The following is a 26,050-nucleotide window of genomic DNA, read 5'->3' as shown; positions in this document are numbered from 1 at the left end:
TACAGTCTGGTGGTACTAGCGGAGAGGGCTGTCCATTTTCATTTTGATAGATGCTGCCACACAAATTCACACTGCCATCAGGAGATGCCAGTGCCTTTCTCCGGCCCGGGCTCTGCAGCAAGGGGGTTGGGACACCTTCGCGACGCATTCAGCAAAATCATCAGGGTATGGAGCTGGGACGGTCCATTGCGGGGTGTGTGAGGGGGAGCCTGGAATGGAATAGGTGCACAGGGAAGAAGACACGAGACTCTGCTTAGTTGTGTTGGTGTGAACGGAAGATTGAATGATTCCTGGGACATTGAAATGGAACAGCCCTTCCTAAGCCGCACACAGGAGAGCTTGAAGGGTGGCAATGAAGAGTTAATGACAAGATGGTGCGACTCTGGGATATACCATTGTGTGACAGGGAGATGGAACAGTCTGCTCCGGGAGGTACCACGGGGGCGCGGGGGGTGTCGTGTGTTTTGGAAGAAACCACCGTAGGCGTAGGGACGTGAAAGGTTTTCTCGTTTTGTTTTGCATCGTGCATCTGCCGCACTCCAGATAAGAGAATGCGGCCGCCCTGACCAAACTGAGCCCCAGGGAGGGGGATGGTGGACCCCACCTCTGGCCTAAAGCCTCCACCCATCTGGAAGCCACCACCACACGATCTTAGGTCTGGTTGGCTCTGATGATTCGGATCAACAGCTGGGGTGGTGCGGGGTGGAAGGCTGCGGAGCTGTGATTGGCTCTGCGATGAACAAGGCGGGATCAAGCCCTGTCCTGAGCGCTGATTGGCTACCATAAGACTGCCCACCTAAGCCCTTCCAGGGTACCGAGGTTTTCGGGAATCACTTACAGGCTACGAGTGGGTCGTCTGGCTCCGTGCTGCTATTGGCTGCTGACTTGGCGCAGGCGCTATGGCCCCTGCGTTAGCCTTCCCAGTTGCAGAGGCAGGGGTTTGGCCACTGGAGACCATAGGTTCGAATCCCATCTGGGAACATCAGTTTGTGCACCTGTAAAGAGGCTGGCATTATTGGCTAGCACAGAATGTGTCGGGTAACCTTTTCTATTCTCTTCTATCTGTTCTGACTCTTTTGAAAACAATGCTTATTGTGTCCCATTATATTGATTTCAGGACCCACTCACTTCACAGCAGCACTGAGAAAAATTCTTTACTGGGGCTCCTGGCATCTGTATTTCAAGGTACCTATAGGTCTGAGTTCTGCAGAGAAGGTTCAAGGTGATCTTAGGATCCTCTTCTAAGATGTCCCCTCCTCCCCCCAGAGAGGATGACTTGGAAGCTTCTTGCCCCCTCTGGACCAGGCCTGACTAAGGGTGTGTGGAGGTGTGTGTGTGTGTGTGTATGGAGGAATACAGAGAGGAGATGGGACATAAAAGCAACATAAATGCATGATTTTATGCTCTAGGATGGAGGTGTGTGTGGCATTTAAAAGGGGAATTTTGAAGGGGGCAAAATATAATTGCAAAGATAAACTTTTAAGTGATGGGATTTTAGGCATCAGGCAGGGGAGGTGTTTGCCTGAGAGTAGATAAGTAGGAGGAAAGTGGTTCTGAAGCCAGTCAGCTCATTATAAGGTAGTTACTACATGCTGTTTCCAGTTTGGAGGTCTATATCAGAGATTTAGATCTTCCAGGAGTTTGTTGGTTTCTGTCTCAGAGTGAGAAGGCTTTAAGCTGTAGGGGGATCTTTGTCTTGGGGTGTGCAGGGGTTCCTCCTCCTTAAAATTGAATTTCATTTTGGGTTTTTTTTGGCATTTCTCTGACCACTGGAGGGGCTTAATACTGTTTTCTGAGCTTACAGCAAAATGTGTTTTTTAAGTTTTACAAATTCCCTTTTACATCTTTTCATCTTTTTTCCTTTTTAAAAAAAATTTATTTTAAAATTATTTTAGACTTAGAGAAAGTTGCAAAATTGTATACAGAGAGTTCCTGTATACCCTTAGCCCTGCTTTTCCTAATATAAAGAACTTACATAACCATAGTACTACTTTAAAACTGGGAAATGAATATTATTGTTTGTGAACTATTGTTCATCTGTTTCATGTCTGTGACCAAGGTGTGAAATATCTGAACTTTTGGGACCCACAGCTCTCTTGGGTTCTGTGTCCTGTGCTGTGATGTCTCTGAGCACTTGGTGTATGTTTCTAGATGCTAGATCTCTTATTTCCTTGGTGGTTTCTGTGCCAGAAAATGATATCTTTGATCTATTAGGGTCTCTTCAGGGCAGATTTTCTCTAAGCTGTTTGGGCTTCTGTGTTCAGGGTGTGAGGTCTCTGAGCACCTTGGGGTGTCTAAGTTCAAAGCTATGTGTACTCTCAGCTAGTTTCTGTTGGTCTCTGTCAGAGATTATGAGGTCACTCAATACTTTTGGATTCTGTGTCTAGGGCAGGATTTCTCAACCTCAGTACTATTGACATTTTGGACTGGAAAATTCTTTGATATGGAGGGCATTGTAGGATGTTTTACTAGTTTGCTAGGGCTGCTGTAAAAAAAAAAAGTACCACAAACTGGGGCAGGGTGGGGGGGGAAGTGGCTTAAGCAACAGAAATTTATTGTCTCACAGTTCCGGAGGCGGGAAGTCTGAGATCCAGGTGTTAGCAGGTTTGTTTCCTTCTGAGGGTGAGAACGAGAATCTGTCCATGCCTCTCTCCTAGCTTCTGGTGGTTTGCTGGCAGTCTTTGATGTGCCTTGACTTCTGCTGCATCACCCCGATTTCTTCATCTTCACACAGTGTCCTTTGCGTGTGTGCCTGTGTCCAAACTCCCCCTCCCCTTTTTTAATAAACACACTAGTCACAGTGGATTAGGGGCCCACTGTGTTCCAGGAATATGACCTCGTTTTATATCTGCAATGGCCCTATTTCCAAATAAGGTCACACTCTGGGGTCCTATGGGTTAGGACTTCAACATATGAATTTGAGGGAGGTGGATATAAGTCAACCCATAAAAGATGTTTGGCATGGGAAAGGAAGGAAAGAGGGAGGGAAGAAGGGAGCAGCCCCCAACATCCAGAGTTGTCCCTGTACTTACAGTTAGGCCATGTTATTCTCCTATTAGACATAAACAGAATCTCACAGAATACTAACCTTAGACAAGGTTACTCTGAGACCATGATAGGGTGAGACAAAGCAAAGCTAATTTATAATGTTGTCTCAGCACAGACAAAAACTGGTCATTGTGCCACCTACAAGATACCAAACATCCCCCTCTCTTGGTTAAAACGAGTGACTGCTTTTTTTTTTTTAATACCAATTTCAGCTTTGTTCTCACTCTAGTCTGTCCTTGCTATAGATGAGATTTATTGAGATACCCAGTCATAAAACTGCCCTCACTTTCTGGCATTATCCAATCTAGAGTGAGCTCCACTTCTTTATGGCCTCCCCCAAACCACTTAACTGAAACCCAGATCCTATAATTGGTTCTTACTTCTTTTAAAAAATATTTTATTCATTTATTTATTTGACAGAGAGAGAGGGGGAACACAAGCAGGGGGAGTGGAAGGCAGAGGAAGAGGGAGAAGCAGGCTCCCAGGGAGACTGACACGGAGATCAATCCCAGAATCCTGGGATCATGACTCAAGCCCAAGGCAGATGCTTAATGGACTGAGCCACTCAGGCACCCCACTTTTTTTAATTAAATAATTTTTTAGTAATCTCCCCCTATTTTTTAGTAACCCAACATGGGGCCTGAGCTCACAACCCTGAGATCAAGAGTCACATGCTCTTCTGACAGAGCCAGCCAGGTGCCCCTAATTGGTTCTTTCTGATACCCTCTTACTAAGGCATCTCTTGGCTCCCAAGGTGTGCATTCTCCCTCACTGAACTGAAATGAATAATGAACCCTACTTGTTCAACTATAGGTATGTTCCTGGGGGGTCTTTGGCTTAAGAGCACTGTCAAGTGGCATCCCTGATCTCTACCCACTTGTTGCCAGTAGCACCTCTCCCCTCCCAGCTATGACAACCAGAATGTCCTTAGGTATTGCCAGATGTTCCCTGGAGGGGAAGGAGGAGCAAATTGCCTTCGGTTGAGAGCTACTGGTCCAGGGTATGAAGTGTTTGAGGAGCTTGGGGGTGTTTGTCTGAAGTTCTTGTTCTCTGAGAAGTGTTTGGGTCTGTTTCTCAGGATGTGAGGTCACCAGTCTATCTCAAGGTCTCTGCTCCAATGTTTGAGAGCCCTGAGCTCTTTGGGTTGCTGTATCCAGAAAGAGTGATCTCATCACGTGGCAAAATTCAGCCATGAGGTGTTTGGGGCACACACACAGTGCCCTGGCTATATGCCAGTTGAGAAAGGCAATGAGAAATCAGAGTCGTGTGGTAAGTAGTGAAGTCCTCCACATGGATTCATAGCCACCCCAGCTTCCTCGTCTGGACCAGGAAATACAGGTGGCTACTTCCTTCAGAACTTCTATCTTTCCCTTTGTTCTAGAGGTCACAGAATCTCCCTTGATACCATTTGTGGAGATTGTGTTGTGGAGAGGTGGTTGTTGTATTTCCTGATACCAGCCCCAGAGTGGAGAGCCCTGTCTTGGGATAGACATTGCTCAGATGGATGTTGGAATCTTTCTCCACTCAGGCCTCGTCCACACCCAGTACACATGGGTGTTTGGAGCCTAGTGGAACCTGTTTCAGAGCCTGGAACCCAAGTCCCAGTTGGGTGGTAGGAGAGTCCAGCTTTTTGGAGCATCTCTTTCTAAACCTTAATTTGACCTACTGAGGTTTTTGCAAGACTGCTCTGAGTCAGTAGGGCAATGTACAGTCCACATACCTGTACTCTCCATATTTCATCCCCCTTCTCCCTAATCACACATCCCTTCTGAAAGCAAAATTCAGGGCTGGGGAAAGGGATGAGATACAGGTAAATGACATTTCTGGCCAGGAGCCGGCATGGGTCTGAGACTGTCTCAGTTGGAACATAAGAGTCATGTGCACATATTGCTTATTATAAATGTCGGTTAGGTTCAATAAAGAGTAAATATTCTCCAGAATTATGTTTCTATCTCTAGTTAACCCACAGTTTTACTTCAGCTGTTCCTTTGAGAACATACATAATGGGCTGTGCATCATAAGGCAAGTCTGCACAGTGAGAAAAAACATTGTTCTTGTGAAAATCCGGTTATAAGAGAGATAGGTTTGTACTTTCTCTCTCTCTCTCTCTCTCTCTCTCTCTCTTTTGAGAGAGGAAGAGAGAGGGGTGAGGGGAAGGGGAGAGAGAACGAGCATCTCAAGCAGGCTCTATGCCCAATGGGGAGCCACGCCCAGTGGGGAGCCCAGCACAGGGCTCGATCTTACAACTCTTGAGATCATGGCTTGAGCTGAAATCAAGAGTCAGAAGCCTAACTGACTGAGCCACCTAGGTGCCTCCAGGTTTGTACTTTTATGCAAGAGACAAGGTCTGAGCTCTGGAGAAAGGATTTGGGGGAGGGTCCAGAGCATTGGTGAATCAAAAAAGTCATAAGAGAAGTTAAAAAATAGTTGGTATCTTTATTTTTTTAAGTAGGCCCCATGCCCAGCATGGAGCCCAACACAGGGCTTGAATCCATCACCCTGAGATCAAGACCTGAACTGAGATCAAGAGTCAGATGTTTAACTGACTGAGCCACCCAGGCATTCCCAAAAATAGTTTGAACTATTTGAACAAATGAAAATGAAAAGAAAACTTAAAAAATTTGTGGGATACAGCAAAGCAATACTTATATAGAGGAAATTTTTAAAGGCATTTTGGCTTCTGTCTTGCTTTTTCTTGGATCACTAGTGGAAGCCAGCCATCATGTTGTGAGGACACTCAAGCAGCCACATGGAGAGAGAGATCTATGCACCAAAGAACTGAGGCACCCCACCCAACAGCCATCACTAAATTGCCAGCAATGTGAGTGATCCAACTTGGGAGCAAAGCTTCCAGCCCAACTTGAGCCTTCTGATAACTGCATCCTGAAGGACTTAAAGTCAGAACCATGCAGCTAAGCTGCTCTTGAATTCCTGACTCCCCAAAACTGTGTGAGATGATTAGTGTTTGCTGTTGTCTTAAGCTGCTAAGTTTTGGGTAATTTCTGGCATTTCTGAGTTCTTTGAGGGTCTCTGTCTAGGGTTCGAGATTTCTGAGCTTTTTGTGACCTGTATGTATATCTGGGCATTTGGGGCATTCCCTGTTTTACGTTTTTAGGTCTCTGATCTCTTTAGGGATCTCTCTCTGTGTTTTTAGGTCACTGAACTATTTGGGGATCTAAGCCTCAAAGTGTGGGGATTCTGAGCTGTTTTTGGTTCATGGCCAGAATGTGATCATAACTGTTTGGGATCCTTAATCCCGGGGTATGATGTCTCTAAGATACTTTGTACTTGGGTACAGAATTTGAAGTCTCTGAGCTCCTTTGCAGTCTGTGTTCTGGATGTGAGGTGTTCTGGGTGTCTTAGTTTTCATAGCCATGAACTCTTTGGAGGGTCACGTACAGGTTTTGTTTGTTCTTTGAAGTGTATGGTGTTTTAAGTCCCAGGAAGAGATATCATGAAGGTAACTGGAATCTGTATCCAGGCTGATAGGTGATGGAGCAGTTTGGGCCAGTGAGTCTCTAGATATAAAGTCTCTGCTGTGTTCAAAAGTCTATGTCGAGATATTCGTATTTCTGGTTTTGAAGGCAGGGGAAATCTGTGTTTCTGGATGTCAGCTCCCTGAACTGTTTATAGCTATATGTCCCACGATATGAACTTCCTGAGTTGTTTGTGGGTATGTGTCCCAAATGTGTGGGGTCTCTGACATGCTCGTGGCTCTGTGTTGCAGTATATGAGGTCTCTGTTCACAGGTATATGTACCAGGGTGTGAGGTAACTGAACTCTTTTGAATGTGTGTACATGAGATTATGAGGTCTCTGATCTGTTTGGGTGTGTGTTTCCCAGGACGAGAGAGGTTTTACTTATTTGTGGGTGTATATTCCATTATGTTAGTTCCCTAATCTATTTGGATGTGTATGTCTTGGGTATGAGGTTTCTGCTCTGTGGGTGTATGGTCTAATGATGTAAATGTTTCTGATCCACTTGTGGGTGTATGTCGCAGAGTATGAGGTCTCTGATCTGTTCATCATTGTATTTCTCAGGATGTGAGGTATCTCTTCTGGATGCATATCAAGGGTATGAGTTCTCTAATCTGTTTTTGGTTTTATGTCCCTGGATGTTAGATCTCTGGTCTCTGTGGGTATATGTGCCAATGTGTGTATTCTCTGACATGTTTATGGGTATATTTTTCAGTATATGAGGTCTCTGAGATATTTGTGGATCTATTTTCCTGGTTGGTATGTTTCTGAGCTTTTTTGGTTATGTGTTCTGGGAGTTTGAGCACTCTGGCCCATTTGTTGGAGGTATGTTGCAGGATATAAGGACTGTTCTGTCTGAGGGTGTATGTCCCAGAGTGTGAGGTCTCTAAAATGTTTGTGGGTGCAGTTCCCAAGATGTAAGTTCCCTGAACTCTTTATGGATGTATATACCAGAAAATGAAATCTGTGATCTATTTGTGACTGTATGTTCCAGAACGTAAGGTCTCAGTGCTGTCTATCCCTATATATGTCCCAATATGTGAGGTCTCTCCTCATGGGTGTATATCAAGGGTCCATGTTTTCTGATACTTTTGTATTGGTACTTCCCAGGGAATGAGGTCTCTGAGGTGTTTGGGGTGGGAGAATTTCATATAATGTGAGTTCTCAAATATGTTTGTGGCTATATGACCTAGCATAAAGGTCTCTGATCTCTTTGGATGTGTATGTTCAATTATTTGAACTCTCTGAGTTCTTTGTTGACGTACATCCTGAGGAGGGAGGTCTCTGATCTGTTTGTTGTTATATACCAGTATGTGAATCTGTCTTCACTGGTATACGTCAAGGTCTGTTTGTGGGTGTATTTCTCAGTGTATAAGGTCCCCTACCTGTTTCCAGGTATATGTTCCAAAGTAAGAAGCTCCTGATATGTCTCTGCATGTAAGATCTCTGACCTTCTCATAACTGTATCAGGAGCTTGAAGTCTTTCATCACTATGATTATAATTCCCAGGCATCTTGTCTATGTTTGGTTTGTGGCAGTATGCCCTAGAATATTATGTGTCCACGTTGTTTCTGCAAGTATGTCCCTGTCGTGAGGTCTCTGATCTCTCCGAGAGTACATTCACCAGAATGGGAGCTCTCTGATCATGTTTGTGGGTATATATCCTGGAGTGTGAGGTCACTGATGTTTGTGCATGTGAGCGTCAGAATTTGAGGTCTGTGATGTTTGTCACTATAATTATTAGTGTGTGAGGTGTCTTTCATGAGTGTATGCCAAGGGTGTAAGTTCTCTGATATGTTTGTGGTTGTATGAATGTGGGGGTGAGGTCTGTGGGTGTATGTCTCGGTGTGTGAAGTCTGTGAGGTCTTTTTGGATTTGCATCCTGTGGTGTGAGGTCTCTGATCTTTTCAAGGGTTCATGACCCACAGTGTGAAGTATCTCATCTATTCCTTGTGTGTTTCCAAACATGTGAGGTCTCTCACCTGAGTGAGAGTGTATGTCCCATCATGTGAGGCCTCTTATTTGTTTGTGGGTCTATTCCCAAGATGGGAGCTCTCTCCTCTCTCTTTTTTTTGAGACTTTATTTATTTATTCATGAGAGACACACACAGAGAGAGGCAGAGACACAGGCAGAGGGAGAAGCAGACTCCATGCAGGGAGCCCGACGTGGAACTCGATCCCAGGTCTCCAGGATCTCCCTGGGCTGAAGGCGGCGCTAAACCGCTGAGCCACCTGGGCTGCCCCTCTCTCCTCTCTTTTGAGCAGTAGGTCCCAATTTGAGAGGACTCTGTTTTGTGTCTAAGTATATTTCCTGCTATGTGAAGTCTCAGCTGTTTGTGGTATGTATTACAGGATTGGAGTTCCCTGATACACGTATGTATGTATGATGTATGTATGATGTATGCATGTCTCAGGCTGTGAGGTTGTTGATCTCTCTGTTGGTGTAAATCACCCAATGGGAGTCTCTGATCTATTTGCATTTGTCAAAGGTGTAAAGTCTGATCTGGTTGTGCATATATGTCTCAGGATGTAAGGACCCTAGCTGTTTGTGGGTATACGCCCCAGAATATAAGGTCTCTGATCACTTGTGGGTGTATGTCCCAGAATTCCTTTCTTTACTTTTTACAGGTATATGTCCCAGGTTGTATAGGCTCTATGATTTGCTAGGAGGGTTATTTGCCAAGATTTGAGGTTTCTGATTTGTTTGTGGGCATATGTCATAGAATGTGAAGTCGTGGATCTTTTAGGGTGTGTATGTCCAGAACATAAGGTTTCTGACTTTTCTGTGGTTGTTTCGGGGTGTGAGGTCTCCTCTCTGTTCCTTCCTGTATGTTTCAGTACGTGCTGCCCGGTTATGAATTTTGTTAAGGATGTAAGTTCTCTGGTCTGTTTGTTGTATATTCTAGGACGTGAAGTCTCTGCTCTGCTTGGGAGTGAGTGTCCCGGTGTGTGAGGTGTCTGAGCTGTGCGTGTGTGTGTGTGTGTGTCAGTCCTAGGGAGTAAGAGCTGTAATGGGCTTGTGGGTATATCCCAGGTTATGAGGTTTCTGCTCTGTTTTGGAGTGAATGACAGCAAGTGCCTTATGTGAACTCTTTATGGGTGTATGTTCCAGGCTTCGAGGGCTCTCATGTGATAGTCAGTATATGTGCTGGGTGCAAGAACCAGAATCCGTTTCTGGATGTACTACCTAGTTTGTGAGAGGTCTCTGAACTGTTTGTAGGTTTGTGTTGCAGGATTTGAAGTCTGTTATTTCTTTTCTTTTTTTTTTTTTAAAGTAAGCTCTATGCTCACCATGGGCTCACACTCATGACCCCGAGATCAAGAGTCATACTTTATGAACTGAGCCAGCCAGGCACCCCCAGTCTCTGATTTCCTTATGGCTATACTTTACAGGCTGTTAAGTCCCTGATCCATTTGTAGGTATATATAAGAGGTGTAAGCTCCCTGATTGGTCTGTGAGTGTATTTCATATCTCTGTGCCATGTACATCATGTCTGTGGTCAGTTTAACTAAGTACTGGCCTCCAGTGATACCTGTGTCCCAATCCCTGGAACCTGTGATTATGTTAACTTTCTGGCAAAAAGACTTTGTCAGTGTAATGAAGTGAAACACTTTGAGACTGGGAGCTTTGAGAGAGTGATACAAGTGCATCAAAGATGGTGATATAAAGATAGAAACAGACTGCAAGAAGGAGATAACGACAAGTGAAGCCAAGAGAAGAGAGATTAGATTAGAGAGAGGTTTGAAAATGAAACCTGCTGGCTTTGAAGGTGGGGGAAGGGGCCACAAGCCAGGGAATGTAGGCAGCCCTTGGAAAAGGCAAGGAAATGGATTCTGTCTTGGAGTCTCCGGGAGGAAGGCAGGTCTGCTGACAACTTGTTTTTATCTCTCTAGGACTCATTTTCAGTGTTCTGGCCTGTAGAAATATAAGATAATAAATGCACGTTGTTTTACAACACTAAGATTGCAGTGACTTGTTACAGCAGCGATAGGAAATGAATACAGTGGCCCAGGTCGTGAGGTCTCTCTCTCGTGGTCAGCACACACCCCAGGATGTGAACTCCCCCATCTGTTTGTGAGTGTGTGTCTGATGGCGGGAGGTCTCTGATCTATGTGCAGGTGGATGAACCAGAGTGTGAGGTCTCTGACCTATTTGAGAGTGAGTGTCCCAACATTTGTGGTCTCTGAGCTGTTTGTTGGGGTATGTCTCAGAATGTGAGGTCTCTGATCTGTTTGTGTGTGCCTATCCTGGCATGTGAGGCATCTGAACTGATTTGGGGTATAAGTACAGTATGTGAGGTCTTTATGATGTTTGTATCTAGAATACAACTTCTAGATTATTAGGCCTCTAATGTGTTTCAGATATATTTCTGATGATAATGAACTTTCTACTTTCTTTGGTGGTATATATGCCAGAATATAAGGTCTTTACTCTGTTTAGTTATGAGTGTCTAGGATGTGAGGTTGGAAAGAGCTTGCTGTGTGAGTATATGTCCCTTGACCCTTAATTCTCTGATCTCTTATTAAGTATATGTCACAGGATATGAACTCTCTGATCTCTTTGTGGATATATATCACAAGGTATTAGTTCTGTGATCTTTTGTGGCTCTTTCTTCATAGCACATCTGGTCTCAGAAGCATATGTTGCAGGATTTGAGGTCTCTGATCTATTCGTGGGCACTTCTGGTTGTATACAGTCTCTGATGCGTTTTGGAGTACATCCCAAGATGAGCCCCCCGATTTGTTTGTTGGCATATTTCTCAGAGTGTGAGGTCTCTGATCTCTTTGCAGGCATATATTGCCAGGTTTGAGGTCTGTGGTCTCCATGGCTACATGTTCAGGTTGTGAGCTCCTGATTCTGTTTGTTGAAGTACACCCCAGGATGTGAACTCTCTGATCATTTGTGTGTGGGAGAGTATATGATGTGAAGATTCTGGTCTGTGTTCTGCTAAGTGAACCAGGCTAAAAGGGCTAGCATGTTTGAGGGGGTTTTCCCAAGATGTGAATTCCCTGATCAGTTTCTGAATGCATGTCCCAGGATGTCAGGTCTTAGCGCTATTTGTAAATGTACATCCCAGGCATGAGTACCCTGTGCTGATTGAGGGTGTTCATCCCAGCTTGTTAGGCCTCTGATGCAAGTATATGAGATTTCTGGTTTATATCCTTGAACAGGGATGCCCAATGTGTAATGGGAGCCCAATGTGTAACGGGATGTGAAGTTTCTTATTTGTTAAAGTGTGTATATTCAAGGTCTGAGATTTCTGAGCTCTTTGTGGGTATATGTCTCAGGATTGTGGCTTCTGATCTATTTGCAGGTATGTGCCCCAGGATTTGAGCTCTCATTTCCTTATGGGTCTTATGTTAAGCATCTTTTTTTTTTTAAGATTTTATTTATTTATTCATGAGACACACACACACACACACACACACACACACACACACACACAGAGTTAGAGACACAGGCAGAGGGAGAAGCAGGCTCCATGCAGGGAGCCCGATGCGGGACTTGATCCCAGGTCCCCAGGATCACGCCCTGGGCTGAAGGTAGAGCTAAACCGCTGAGCCACCCAGGCTGCCCCAATGTTAAACATCTTTAATTATTCTGGTTGTATTCCCCAGGATGTGAAGTCTCTAATGTGTTGTGGTTTTTTTTTTTTTAAGATTTTATTTGTTTGAGAGAACATGCATGAGAAGGAGGGAGTCTGGTTCTCCTTCTCCCTCTGCCCCTCTCCCTTCTTGTGCTCTCTCTCTCTTTCTCAAATAAATAAAATCTTTAAAAAAAATGTTTTTAGGGATACCTGGGTGGCTCAGTGGTTGAGCATCTGCCTTTGGCTCAGGCCATGGTCCTGGGGTCCTAGGATCGAGTCCTGCCTCAGGCTCCCCAGGGGGTCCTGCTTCTCCCTCGACTCTCTTTCTCTCTGTCTCTCATGAATAAACAAAATCTTTTTTAAAATGTTTCTAAATTTTTTTAAATAAAAAAAAACATTTATTTATGAGAGAGAGAGAGTGCACAGGTGGGGGTAGGGTCAGAGGGAGAGGGAGAAGCAGACTCCCTGCTGAGCAGGGAGCCCAATGTGGGGCTCCATCCCAGGACCCTGGGATTATGACCTGAGTCTAAGACAGACGCTTAACTGACTGAGCCACCCAAGCACTCCGTGTGTTATGGGTTCTTGTTGCAGCGTTTGGGATCTCTAAGCCATTTTTGTTGTATTTCTCAGATGAAGTCTCTGATCCATTTGTGTGGGTATATCACAGTATGTGAGTGTTTTTTTGGGGGGGGTTGTCTCTTTTGCTTGTAAACCAATGGTATGAGGTCTGTTCTATCTGTGAGTATGTGTCCCAATTTTTGAGGTCCCAGACCTGTTTGTGGGTGTATGTCCCCGAATGTGTGTCTCTCTGCTCTCTTTAGATGTGTATCTGAGGGAAGGAGGTCTCTGATCACTTTCTAGATGTATGACTGCAGACGAGGGATGGGAGCTATTTCTAGTGTATATCCCAGGATTTTAGGTCTCTGAGCTTCTTGGAGGTATGGGTTTTGTAATTTGAGGTCTCTTATTGTTTGTGCATGTGTATCTCTACTCTACTGACTTAAGGCCTCTAAAGATGCTTGTGTCCTAATCCTTGGAAACTGTGAAGATGTAACCTTACATGTTAAAAGGTACTTTGAAGGCATGATTAAATTAAGCATCTCAAGGGGCGCCTGCGCATCTCAGTTGGTTAAGCGTCTGCCTTTGGCTCAGGTCATGATCCTGGGGGGATCTTGGGGAGATCGTGGGATCGAGTCCCACATCGGGCTCCCTGCTCAGCAGGGTGTCTGCTTCTCCCTCTCTCTGCCCCTCCCCCCTGCTCATGCACTCTCTCTCCCTCTTTCTGTCTCTTCTCTTTCTCTCAAATAAATTTTTAAAAATCTTAAAAAATATTTAAGCATCTTAAGATGAGAAGATTTTCTAGGTGGATCCAATGTAATCACAAGAGACCTGAAATGAGGGGATCCCTGGGTGGCTGGGGATCCCTGGGTGGTTTGGTGGTTTGGCGCCTGCCTTCGGCCCAGGGCGTTATCCTGGAGTCCCGGGATCGAGTCCCTCGTCGGGCTACCTGCATGGAGCCTGCTTCTCCATCTGCCTGTGTCTCTGCCCCTCTCTCTCTGTCTCTGTGTCTCTCATGAATAAATAAATGAAATCTTTATTTTAAAAAAAAAGGAGTCCTGAAATGAGAGGGACAAGACACAAGGTAATAACACAAGCCAAGTCACATACAGTGATCTGATGATGGAGATGTTTGTGGGTGTGTGTCCCAGCTTGTGAAGTCCTTGAGCAGTTCATGGGGGTATGTCCTGAGATGTGAAATTTCTAATTGTGCATATATACTTGTACTAGCTAAATAATAGGACTCAAAAGATGTCCAGTGAAGGACATGTGACCAGGGAGCCCTAATTAGGGAAGAGATTGATGATGGAGGCAGAAATCAGAGAAATTTGAAGATGAAGCATGGAGGGCTTTCCAGTGAAGGGGCCGGGGCCAAGAATACAGGAGCTCTGGAGACTGGAAAAGGCAAGGAAATGAATTCTCCCCTAGAGTCTCCAGAAGGAACACAGCTCTGCTCACACCTGACTTTAATACTGTAAGACCCGTTTTTGGATTTCTAACCTACACAAACGTAATATAGTAAATAAATTTGTGTTTTTCCACGACACTAAAATTGTGGTGATTTGTTCCAACAACAATAAGAAATAAATACAGTGTCCTGGGTTGTGATGTTTCTGCCCGGTTGTCTGTTCACATCCTAGGAATGTGTTTGTGAGTGTGTCTGATGGTGGAGGCCTCTGATCTATGTGTGTGGGTGTATGAACTAAGGCAAGAGATCTCTGACCTATTTGAGAGTGTGTATCCCTAAATTGTGGATTTTGTGGGGTGTACATCTTGGGATGTGTGATCTCTGGTCTCTTTGTGAGTACATGTCCTTGGATGTGAGGTCCCTCTACTGATTTTGTGTGTCTCTTTCTATGAGGTCTGAGGTGGTTGTGAGTTATGTCTAGGTTGTTAGGTCTGATAGTTCATGGATATTTCCAAGATTTCTGATTCGTTTAGTTATATATGTACCAGGATGAGAGGTCCTCTGATCTGTTTGGATGTGTATATCCAGGTGTGAGGTATACAGCAGGTTGGGGGTGTCCTTAATTTGGCTCGAGTCTCTGATCTTTCTGTGGGTCTATGTCCCAAGATATGAGCACTCTGAACTCCTGCTGGGTGTTTTCTGAAAAAGTCAAGTGTATAATCAGTCTTGAGGTATTTTTCCTAGACTATGAGGTCTCTTACTTGATTGTAGGTATGTGTTACAAGACTTGAGATCTCTGATCTGTGAGTATGTTTCTCAGGCTGTAAGGTCTCTCATCTGTGTGTGGGTACATTTCTCAGATTTCACAGGTTTGTATTCGGACCTTTCTATCACGGTATTTTAATTTATTATCTCTTTGTGTGTGTAAGGGTGTGAGGTGTCTTCTGTTTGTGGTTATGTGTCCTAGTTTGAGAGGTCCCTACCTTGTGGGTGGGTATATGACATAGAACATGTGCCTCATTCTTTTTTTTTTTTTTTTTTTTTGGATGTATTTCCAAGATTGGGAGGTCTCTGGGTCTCTGATCTCTTCGGAATCATATGACATGAGATGTGAGGTCTTTGACCTACTTACGGGTGTATGTCTCAGGATGGAATGTTTTTATTTTTTTAAGATTTTATTTATTTATTAATGAGAGAGGCAGAGACACAGGCAGAGGGAGAAGCAGGCTCCATGCAGGGAGCCTGACATGGGACTTGATCACACCCTGAGCTGAAGGCAGTGCTAAACCGCTGAGCCACTGGGGTTGCCCTATTTTTTTATTTTTTAAGTAAACTTCATGCCTAGTGTGGGGCTTGAACTCATCGACTGAGCCAGCCAGGCACCCCAGGATGGGATGTTTTTAATTGCTCATGTATATATATCTAAGGTTGGTAAAGGTCTTTCAACGTCCGTATTCTAATCTCTAGAACATGTGACTATGGGACCTTCCATGTTAAAAGGTCCTTTGGAAAAAAAAAAAAAGCCCTTTGCAAATGTGATAAAGTAATTATCCTGAGTTGGGAGAGATTTTCCTGGATTTTCCAGGTGAGTCCAATGTAATCACAAGGGTCCATACAGGAGAGAGGCAGGACAATCAGTCAGAGAAGATGACAGATATAGAAATCAGAGAGAGAGATTTGAGGATGAAACACTGCTTTGAAGTCAGAAGGAAGGGGCCACCAGCCAAGAATTGCAGGCAGCTTGAGAAGTAAAAGGCAAGGAAATAGATCCTCTCCCTAGAGCCTCTGGGAGCGATACAGTTCTGCCAACAACTTGATTTTTGCCCTTTGAAACCCATTTTTAGCTTCTGACCTGTGGAAAGGTAAAATTGTAAATTTGTGTTGTTTTACAACACTAAGATTGCAGTGACTTGTTACAGCAGCGATAGGAAATGAATTCAGTGGCCCAGGTTGTGAGGTCTATCTGGTGGTCGGTTAGTATCTCAGGATGTGAACTCCCCCCCACCCCCTTATCCATTTGTGAATGTGTGTCTGATGGCAGGAGGTCTCTGATCCATGTGTGGGTGGATGAACCACAATGAGAGGTTTCAGAATGTTTGTGTGTGTGGGGGGGGCATGTCCCAGAATTCGTGGTTTCATAGCTGTTTGTGGGAATATGCCTTAGAATGTGAGGTCTCTGATCAGTTTGTGTGCACATGTCCTAGGATGCCAGGTGTTTGAGCTGATTTGGGGAATACATTCTATTATGTGAGGTTCATCAGATGTGTGTGGGTTATGTGCCAGTTGTTAGGTCTCTGATCTGTTTGGGGGTGCTTCTGGCAATAGGTTTCTGATTTGTTTGATCATGTATATACCACCAGCATGTTATATCTCTGATTTATTTAGGTTCATACGTCCAGAGCATGTGAGGTTTCTGAGCGTTTCCTGGGTGTATGTCCTTTGACTTGAGGCCTCTGATTTGTTTGCTGGTAAATGTCCCAGCACATGAGCTTGCTGATGTGTTTGTGGATCTTCATTGTAAGATTTCGGGTCTTAAAAAAAAAGGAGAGATTTCAGGTCTATAATCTGTTTCTAGTATTTTCTTAGCCTCTGAGGTATCTGACTTGATTGTGGTTTTGCATTGCAGGATTTCATATCTCTGATCCATTTGTGGGTCTGCGCCTTGGGTACATATGGCCTCTGCATTGTTTGTGGATTATATCCCAGGATGTGAGCTTTATGATCTGTTTGTTACATATGACTCAGGGCTTGAGGTTTCTGATCTGTTTGTGGGTACATGTTGCAGAGTTTGAAGCCTGTGTTTTCTTTGTGTGATTGAGAGTTCTCTAATCTGTTTGTGGGTACGTATCCCAGAATTTGAGCTTCCTGATCTGTTGGATGGTATATGTTACATGGTGTGAGGACTCTGGACTGTTCATGGCGTTTGAAGTCTCTGATATGTCTGTGGCTATGTGAGGTCTGGAATCTCTGTTGGTGGATGTTCTAAGGTGCAAATTCCCTGATGTGTTTGTGGGTAGTGTTGGATGGTATGAAATGTCTGATGTATGCCCTGGTCAGTGAACCAGAGTGTGAAGCCTCTGACCTGTTTGAGGGTATTCTCCCAGGATCTGAGTTCTCTTACCTGCTGGCTTTTAGCATGCCCTAGGAAATGTTTGGTCTCTGAACTCGTTATAGGTGTATGTCCCAGCAAAGGAGTTCTCTGAGCTGCTGGGACATGCATATTCAAATCTCTAGCTTTGGGGGGTATATTTCCAAGAATAAGAGATTTCTGATTTGTTTGCTGATATATATATGTATCCATGTCAATATATCTATATGTTGATAAATATCTGATCTGAAGGCGTATGTCTAAGCTGTGAGGTTATAGAGCTCTTGGTGGGTCATTTGCCTTGGTTTGAAACCTCTGACTTGTTTGAGAGCATGTCCCAGAATACAGTGCCTCCAATCTTTCTATGGGTACATGATGCAAGATCTCAGGTCTATGATGGCCTTCTGGCTCGTTTTCCCAGCCTTGAGGCCTTTGACTTGATTGTTGATATATATGGTAGGATTTGAGATCTCTGATTTGTTTGCGGGTAGCTAGCTATCTCAGGTTGTGAGGCCTCTGGTCTCTGTGTGGGTCTACATCTCAAGGTGTCAGGCCTCTGCACTTACTGTGGGTGTATGTCCTACATGTCAGGCCTCTGACCTGTTTGTAGTTGCATGTGGCAAAATTTGAGGCCAGTGATCTCTTTTTAGTTGTATTTCTCGCATGAGGTCCCTGATCTTTTTGTGAGTGTGTATCATGGTATATGAGTGTCTGGTCTCTGTGTGGGCTTATCAAGGATGTGAGGCCTATTTGGTTTGTGGTTACATGTCCGAATGTGTGAGGTATGACCTATGTGTAGGTTTATGTTTAAAAAATGTGTTTCTCGGTGGCTCGGTGGTTGGATGTCTGCCTTTGGCCCAAGGCGTGGTCCTGGAGTCCTGGGATTGGGTCCCACATTGGGCTCCCTACGTGGATCCTGCTTTTCTTTCTGCCTGTGTCTCTGCCTCTCTCTCTGTGTGTGCTTCTCATGAATAAATAAATAAACTCTTTTTTTAATAAATTAATTTTTATTGGTGTTCAATTTACCAACATACAGAATAACACCCAGTGCTCATCCCGTCAAGTGTCCCCCTCAGTGCCCGTCACCCATTCCCCCCCACCCCCCGCCCTCCTCCCCTTCCACCACCCCTAGTTCATTTCTCAGAGTTAGGAGTCTTTATGTTCTGTCTCCCTTCCTGATATTTCCCACACACTTCTTCTCCCTTCCTTTATATTCCCTTTCACTATTATTTATATTCCCCAAATGAATGAGAACATACACTGTTTGTCCTTCTCCGATTGACTTACTGCACTCAGCATAATACCCTCCAGTTCCATCCACGTTGAAGCAAATGGTGGGTATTTGTCGTTTCTAATGGCTGAGTAATATTCCATTGTATACATAAACCACATCTTCTTTATCCATTAAAATCTTTTTAAAAAAAGAATGTGTTTCTCTTTGCAGTTTGTGTGTGTATGACCTAGATGGTGGGTTCTCTTAGGTTTGTGAGTTTAATTTCAAGTGCTTAAGGACTCGGAGCATTTTTTTTAGTATGTGTCCCCAGGTGTGTGTGTGTGTGTGTGTGTGTGTGTGTGTGTGTGTGTTCTTTCTGGATGTGTGTTAGAGGGTGGAGGGTGTCTCACTTATGTAGAAATGTATGGCTCTGAATGTGAGATCTGTGAGCTATTTGTGCATACATGTCTCTGGTGACCAAATAACAATACCCTGAAGATGTCCACTTCCTAATCCCTGGAACCTATAATTATGTTAATTTACATGGAGAGGGGGACTCTGCAGATAGGATTAAGCACCCTGAGATGGGGAAATTATCCCAGATTATCCAAGTAGGCACAATGTAATCATTTTATGAGGGACACACGAAGGCAAGAGTCTGAGAACACAATGTAGGAAGAAACACAGAGGCAGAATCACTGACATTATGACAAAAGCAGAGATCAAAGAGAAATAGAGGTGGAGACTGATGGATGCAAAGAGAGAGATTTGAAGATGAAACACTGCTGCCTTTGAAGGTGGAGGAAGGAGCCACAAGTTTAGGAACGCAAGTGTCCTATACGAACTAGATTCTCCCCCAGGAACTTCAGGAAGGAGCAAATACCTTGACTTTTACCCTCTAAGACTCCTTGTCAGTCTTCTGATCTGCAGAAATAGAAAATAATAAATGTGTGTTGTTTTACAACAAGAAGATTGAATTGATTTGTTAACAGCAGCGAGTCTAGAGCCCTCAGAAGGTAAAAAGGCCTGCATCTTCAAGAAATGGGATCAACGTGGCCTTCTTTTTCTTTCTTTCTTTTCTCTTTTTCTCTTTTTAGTAGGCTCCAGCCCAGTCACAGGCTCTGCTTGACTAAGCCAGCCAGGCACCCTGTAGCCTTCTTTTCTTTAAAAAAAAAATTAAAAGGGAGGGGGTTGGGAAGAAAGGACTACAGTGTCCCAGGCTGTGAGGTCTCCATCTGGTTGTTGGTACACATCCAAGGATGTAAACACCTCAGTTTGTGAGTGTATGTCTAATTGTGGGAGGTCTCTGATCTGGGCGTGGGTGGATGAACTAGGGTGTGAGGTCTCTGATCTCTGTAATACAGAATTTGTGGGCCTAGCTGTTTTCGGGTATATGGCCTAGGAGAGGAGAATCTGATTTTGTAGACAGTTCCCAAGATGTGAATTCTCTGAACTGTAGGGGGTGGTGTTCACGGAGTAAGGATTCTGACTTCTTTGTGGATACACTTGCTTTTGCTCAAAAACACTGATCTGTTTCTGGGATTCTGTCCTAGAATATGAGACTTCCAGCTGTTTGTTTGTCTCTGTCTCATGGTGTGAAGCCCCTGGTGACTGAAGCAGGAATGAAGCAGGGTATATATCCCGTGATGGAAATTCCCTCATCTTTTTTGTGGGTATTTGTCTGATAGCATGAAGTGTTTGATCTTTTCACTGATGAATGAATAGGGTATGAGGTCTCTGACTTATTTGATGTTTTTGGTGGTTTTTTTCCTAGGTGAGCTCTTTGGCCAGTTTCAGCACGTGTCCTAGGATGTGAGATCTGTGATGTTTGGTGAATGTACATCCCAGAGTTTTAGGTCTCTGAGCTGTTTGTGGGTGTTATGTTTCAGGTCGTCAGATGTCTGATGTCTTTATGTGGATATTGTGAGCATTTCTGATCTGTTTGTTGGTATATACGTGGTGAAGTGAAATTCTTATCTGTTAAGGTCTATATATATCCAGGGTTTGAGACTTCTGAGCTCATTCTAGGTGTATGTTTCGATGTGAGGCCTCTGATCTGGTGGTGCGTATATGTCCCACATTGCCGGCTCTCTGATGTGACATCTCTGGGTGTATTTCTGTGCACATGAGGACTTTCACCTCTTTATTGGGAGGATCTCCATTTGTGGGCATGTATCCTAGGATCTAAGCTCTCTGATATCCTTGAGACTATATGCCCCAAGATTTCAGGTATCTAAATTTATCTGGATGCATTTACCAGTGTGAGGTCCATAACCTGTTTGTTGGTTCATGTTGCAGGATTAAAGGTGTGGTTTTGGTTGTATTTCTCAGATCAGGTCTTTGATCTGATTGTGCATGTGTGTCACATATATGAGTGTGTTATCTCCTTGGATGCATTGGTAAAGAGCATTGAGGTCTCTTTTTGTTTCTGTGTCCAGTTTGTGAGGTCCCTGATGTTTGTGTGTGTGTGTGTGTGTGTGTGTGTGAGAGAGAGAGAGAGAGAGAGAGAGAGAGAGAGAGAGAGAGAATGTGAGATGCTTTTCTGCTCTTTTGGGTGTATGTCTCATGTTTAGAGGTCTCGTCTGTTTGGGGGTCCTAGAATGTGGGTCCCTGATCTTCGCATAGGTGTATATCACAGCACATCAGGTTCCTGTTTGCTTTGGGTGTGTATGTCCCAGATAGTGGGTTCTCTTATATTTTTGTAGGTCTAACTCCCAGAGTGTGAAGACTCTAAGCATTATCTAGTGATTGTCTCAGAATGTACCTCTCTCACATTATGCATGTATGCTCCAGGGTGGAAGATCTCTGATCTTTTTGGAGGTGTAGAATTCCAGATGTAGAGTCTTCAAGCACTGTATGTACATATGTCCCAGGAGGTGAGGTTTCTCTTTGTGCACATATGTTCTGTTTTGTCATAATGGATCGCCAAATATGGGCTCACCCCATTCTTGGACCTTGTAAATATGCTGTCTTACTTGGAGAAAGGGATTTTGCAGATGTGTATTCATTAAGCACCATGAGATGGAACAGTTATCCTGTATTACCCAGGAGGACCCATTCTAATCACAAGGGTCTTTATGTTAGGGAGGTAGGACCTTTGGGAACCATAGAAAACTAAGTGACCGTGTATTCTGGCGGGTTGGGGGGCATGTGATGATGGAAGTAGAGTCACAGAAAGCAGAATGTGATGGCAGAAGCAGAGGTCAGAGAGCAAGAAAGATATTTGAAGCTAAAACAACGAATCATCTGATCCCCTTGTGGGTTATGCCGCAAGATATCTACCATCTGGTGTATTTTGGGGGTATGCTTTTAAGCATGCAGAGTGTCTAACTTGATTGTGGATTTGAAGTCTCTGGTCTTTTTTTTTGTATGCTCTAGAATGTGGGCTCTCTGAGATGTTTGTCCACGTATGTTACTGGATTGAAGGTCTCTGATCTGTGTGTGGATGCATGTGTGTGGGGCTGTGAAGTCTCTGTAACCTTTTGTCAGTGGACATCCTAGGATATGAGCCCTTTGATCTGTTTTTGCGTGTATTCCCTTATATGTGAGGACTGATCTGATTCCATGTGTGATTTGTAAATTTTGAGGTATCTGATCTGTTGGTGTATATCCAAGGATGTGAAGTCTCTGGGGTATTTGTGAGTGTATTTCCCCATACAGGATTCTTCTGAGCTGTTTGTGAGTGTGTGTTTCAGAATGTATGTCTTTCTCCACCTTGTGTATTTTGCTGGTAGGAGGTCTCTGATCTGTTTGTGGCTGTCTTCCCAGGATTTCAGGTCATCAGTATGTTTCCAAGGGTGTGTCTCAGGATCTGTTGTCTGTATTCTTTGCAGGTATAGTCCTAGATATAAGGTCTCTGATTTGTTTGTTGTGTGTGTTCCAGGATGCAAGGTTTGTGAATGGTCTGGGGGTGCGTTTTGCAGGTCTTTATGTCTGGACTCTTTGAGGGTGTGTGTCCTAGGATGTGAAGTTTCTGTGCCCATTTCCCAGCATGTGAGGTCTGTGAACATTTTGTCACTCTGTGTCCTGGGATGTGATATTTCCAATCCCTTTATGTGTACTGTCAAACATTTGAGGTCTCTTATCTTTCTGTGGATGTATTCGCCAGGATATTTTAGTGTATTTCCTAGAATGTGCATCTCTCTGCTCTCTTTCTATGTATGTCCCCGTGGGCAGTGTCTGATCTCCCTGTGGGTGTACATCCCATGGTGTATGCCCTCTGATGTTTTGCGGGTGTGTCTTAGGATATGAAGTCTCTGTTAGGACAGTGAGTATGTGTCCTAAGACATGAGTTCTCTGACCACTTTTTGGATTTGTGTTGCAGGATGAGAAGTCTTTCATCTATCTAGTTCACCGTGTATTTCCAGCTTGCAAGGTGTATTACCTGTCTGCAGATATCCATCCAAGGGTATGACATCTCTGAGGGTCTGTGCCCCACGATGTCAGATTTGTTTGTTGGGTGCACATCAAGATACAAATTGACTGATCCCTCTGTGGTTGTGTGTCTCAGGATGGGAGAATCTGTTCTTGGTCTGTGTGTCAACAGCATGTGGTCTCTGATCTGTTTGTGGCTCTATGTCCCAGGTCATCTTTTTTTTTTTTTTTTTTAGAGATTTTATTTATTCATGAGACACACACACACACACAGAGAAAGAGAGAGAGAGAGACAGACAGAGAGACAGGCAGAGAGGGAGAAGCAGAGTGAGAAGCAGGCTCCATGCAGGGAGCCTGACGTGGGACTCGATCCCGGGTCTCCAGGATCACACCCTGGACTGAAGGCTGCACTAAACCCCTGAGCCACCCTGGGATCCCCCTGTCCCAGGTCATCTTGTTTTGCCTTTTCTTTGTCTCAGGATGTAAGATCTCTGAGGGGTTTTGAGTTTATATCCTAGGCTTTGAGTATCTTTGTAGGTGTAGGTCCCAATATATGAAGTTTCTGATCCATTCTTTAGTTTATTTCCCAGGATATGAGTACTCAAAAAATGTTTGTGAGTATATGTCCTGGCATGTGAGGTCTCTGGTATGTTTATATGGAGATGTCTCAAGGGATTGAGGTCTACAATCTGTTTGTGGGCATACATCCCTGGATGCTATTTCTCTGAAATAGCTGTGGGTGTCTCTCTCCACTCATGTAGTTTTTGATCTTTTTTTTTAAATTTATACTTTTATTCAAGATTAAGCAAGTATATAACTGGTATATTTGGCCAATAATCTAAAACTATTTTTCCATTATTGAAACATAGGTAAAGGGATCCCTGGGTGGCGCAGCGGTTTGGCGCCTGCCTTTGGCCCAGGGCGCGATCCTGGAGACCCGGGATCGAATCCCACGTCGGGCTCCCGGTGCATGGAGCCTGCTTCTCCCTCTGCCTGTGTCTCTGCCTCTCTCTCTCTCTCTCTGTGACTATAATACATAAATAATAAATAAAAAAAATTAAAAAAAAAAAGAAACATAGGTAAGATTGGTATCTTTTTTTTATAAATTTATTTTGTATTGGTGTTCAATTTGCCAACATATAGAATAACACCCAGTGCTCATCCCACCAAGTGCCCCCCTCAGTGCCCATCACCCAGTCACCCCCCCCCACCTCCCTTTCTACCACCCCTAGTTTGTTTCCCAGAGTTAGGTCTCATTCATTTGGGGAATATAAAAAATAGTTTTTGATCTTTTTGTGAGTATGTCACAGGATGTGAGGTCTGTTCTTTAGGGGCATGTATTTCCTAGAATTTAAATTCTCTGAGCTATTTTGTATGTACCTCCAGGATGTGAGGTCCCTGATCCGTTTGGGTCTATGTGTTCCAGGATTTGAAGTCTCTGATTGCTGCTCTGCATCCAGCATATTCTCTGAATTATATTTTGAGGTCTATACCGTAAGTCTCAGAAGGATTTCTGAATCCTAGAGCCGAGGGTTCTGAGTTTTTTCTGGTCCTACATACCAGGGGTGAGTTCACAGAGCTGTTTGGGTGGCTGTGTCTACACTGTATGACCTCTGAGCTGTTTGGTCCCTGTGTCCCAGAATACATGGTCCCTGAGCTCTTTTGGTTTGAGAGTTTCTCAACATGTTTGGGGTATATTTTCAGGTGCAGAGTCTCTTCCTCTTAGGAAGTCTCAGTCATAGAGTGTGATACATCAGACTCATTAAGGGTCTATTCCAGGGTCATAGTCTCTGAGCTTTAAATGGGAGGAGGAGGGTGCCCAGTTAGTGAGTTTCCTGAGCTGTTTGGAGGTCTTCATTCAGTATGTAAAATCTCTTCACTTTGTGATGGGCTGTGTCGAGTATGGAGTCTCTGAACTACTCAGAACTCTCTCCTTTTAGGTATGAGGTGGCGGGGCTGTTTGGGATCTATGACTCTCAGAACTCAGGTGTGTTTGAGTATCTGTGTTCAACCTCTTCTGTTTTGAGCCCATGTCCCAGGGAATGAGTTATCTATGATGTGGGTTTTGTCCTCAGGTGTGATTTATCAGAGCAGTTTCAGGATTGGTTTCAGGTTTGATGTCTTTCTACTGATGTCTTTATACTTTTGGGGGCCTCTGAGGTGCTTTACCCTCTGTGACCCAGAGTGTGAGCTCTGTATCCCTTGGTGTTGAGATTCCTGTTGTGGTGTGTTTTCAAGGGTGAGGTAGCTCCTATTGGGAGTGTCTCATCCCAGGGTATGGGGTCTCTGACCCATCAGGGGTTTGTTTCCAGGGTTTGAGTGGTTTGGGGTTCTATTACTAATGACATTTCCTGGGTGTTTGGAGGTCTTTGTCCAGGCATTATGTCCCTGAGCTGGGGGTGGGGGTACGTTTGTGTCCTAGGGTGGAAGGTTTGTTAACTCTTAAGCATTTTGGCATTGTATATCTGATATGTGAGGTCTCTGGCCTGTTTGTGGTCTCCTTTCCAGACTGTGAGGTTAATAAACTCTTTGAGGGTTTCTGTCCCATGATGGGAGGTGTCGAGCTATGTGGGCATATATCACCGACATGTGTTGTCTCTGAACTCTTTTGTATTTCTCTCCCTACTTGGTTAGAAGTTCTTTGGGTTGTTTGAGAGCCTGTGTCCACAACGTGAAATCCCTAAGCTGTTGTGAGTCTGTGTCCATTACTGGATCTCTCCTCTGTTTGTGGCAGACTGAACAGAATGTGAGGTGTCTAGGCCCTTTGGTGATCCGTGTCTGTGAGTGTCAGGTGTCTGAAATCTTTCTGGATATGGGTACAAAGTGGGAGTTCCATAAATGGTTTAGGGGTCTGAGTTCAGGGTGTGGTATTTCTGAATCATTCAGAGTGTATACCTTTCCTTTTGGGAAGACCTTGAGCTATTTGGGGATGGGAGCCTATGATATGAGGTTTCTAAGCCATTTGGAGTCTGCATCCAGGATGTGTGATCTGAGTTATTTGTGATCTGTATTCCAGGGCTTGCAGTCTCTAAGCTATGTAAAGGACTTGTGTCCAGATTTTCAGGTCTCTGAGCTCTTCTGTGAACCAGAGTGGAAGGCCTCTGAGCTGTTTGGGGATCTATCTCAGTGTATGAAGGCTCTGAGCTATTTGGGGGAAATCTGTCCAGTACATAACATCTCTGAACAGGAATCTATGTCAAGGGTGCAAGATCTCTGAGCTGGTTTAAGGCCTGTGTTTCAGCCTATGGGATTTTGGAGCTCTCTAGTATCATGTTCAGGGCATGAGGTCTCCGAGTT

At 44.2% G+C, this 26,050-nt stretch overlaps 1 long non-coding RNA gene across 1 annotated transcript in view; it reads left to right on the top strand.

Annotated features, from left to right (window-relative positions):
* The first annotated feature begins 904 nt into the window (after window positions 1–904).
* LOC140596254 (uncharacterized) overlaps window positions 905–26,050 on the top strand; it is a 38,543-nt gene continuing 13,397 nt past the window's right edge. The window contains exons 1-2 of the long non-coding RNA XR_011998288.1: window positions 905–1,038; window positions 5,756–5,869. This is a non-coding gene — a long non-coding RNA (uncharacterized lncRNA). The remainder of the gene's footprint in view (window positions 1,039–5,755; window positions 5,870–26,050) is intronic.

This window comes from Vulpes vulpes, chromosome X, assembly GCF_048418805.1.
Source record: "Vulpes vulpes isolate BD-2025 chromosome X, VulVul3, whole genome shotgun sequence".
NCBI lineage: Eukaryota > Metazoa > Chordata > Mammalia > Carnivora > Canidae > Vulpes > Vulpes vulpes.
The sequence above is the reverse complement of the archived record's forward strand: the minus strand, read 5'-3'. Positions and strand labels throughout refer to the sequence as shown.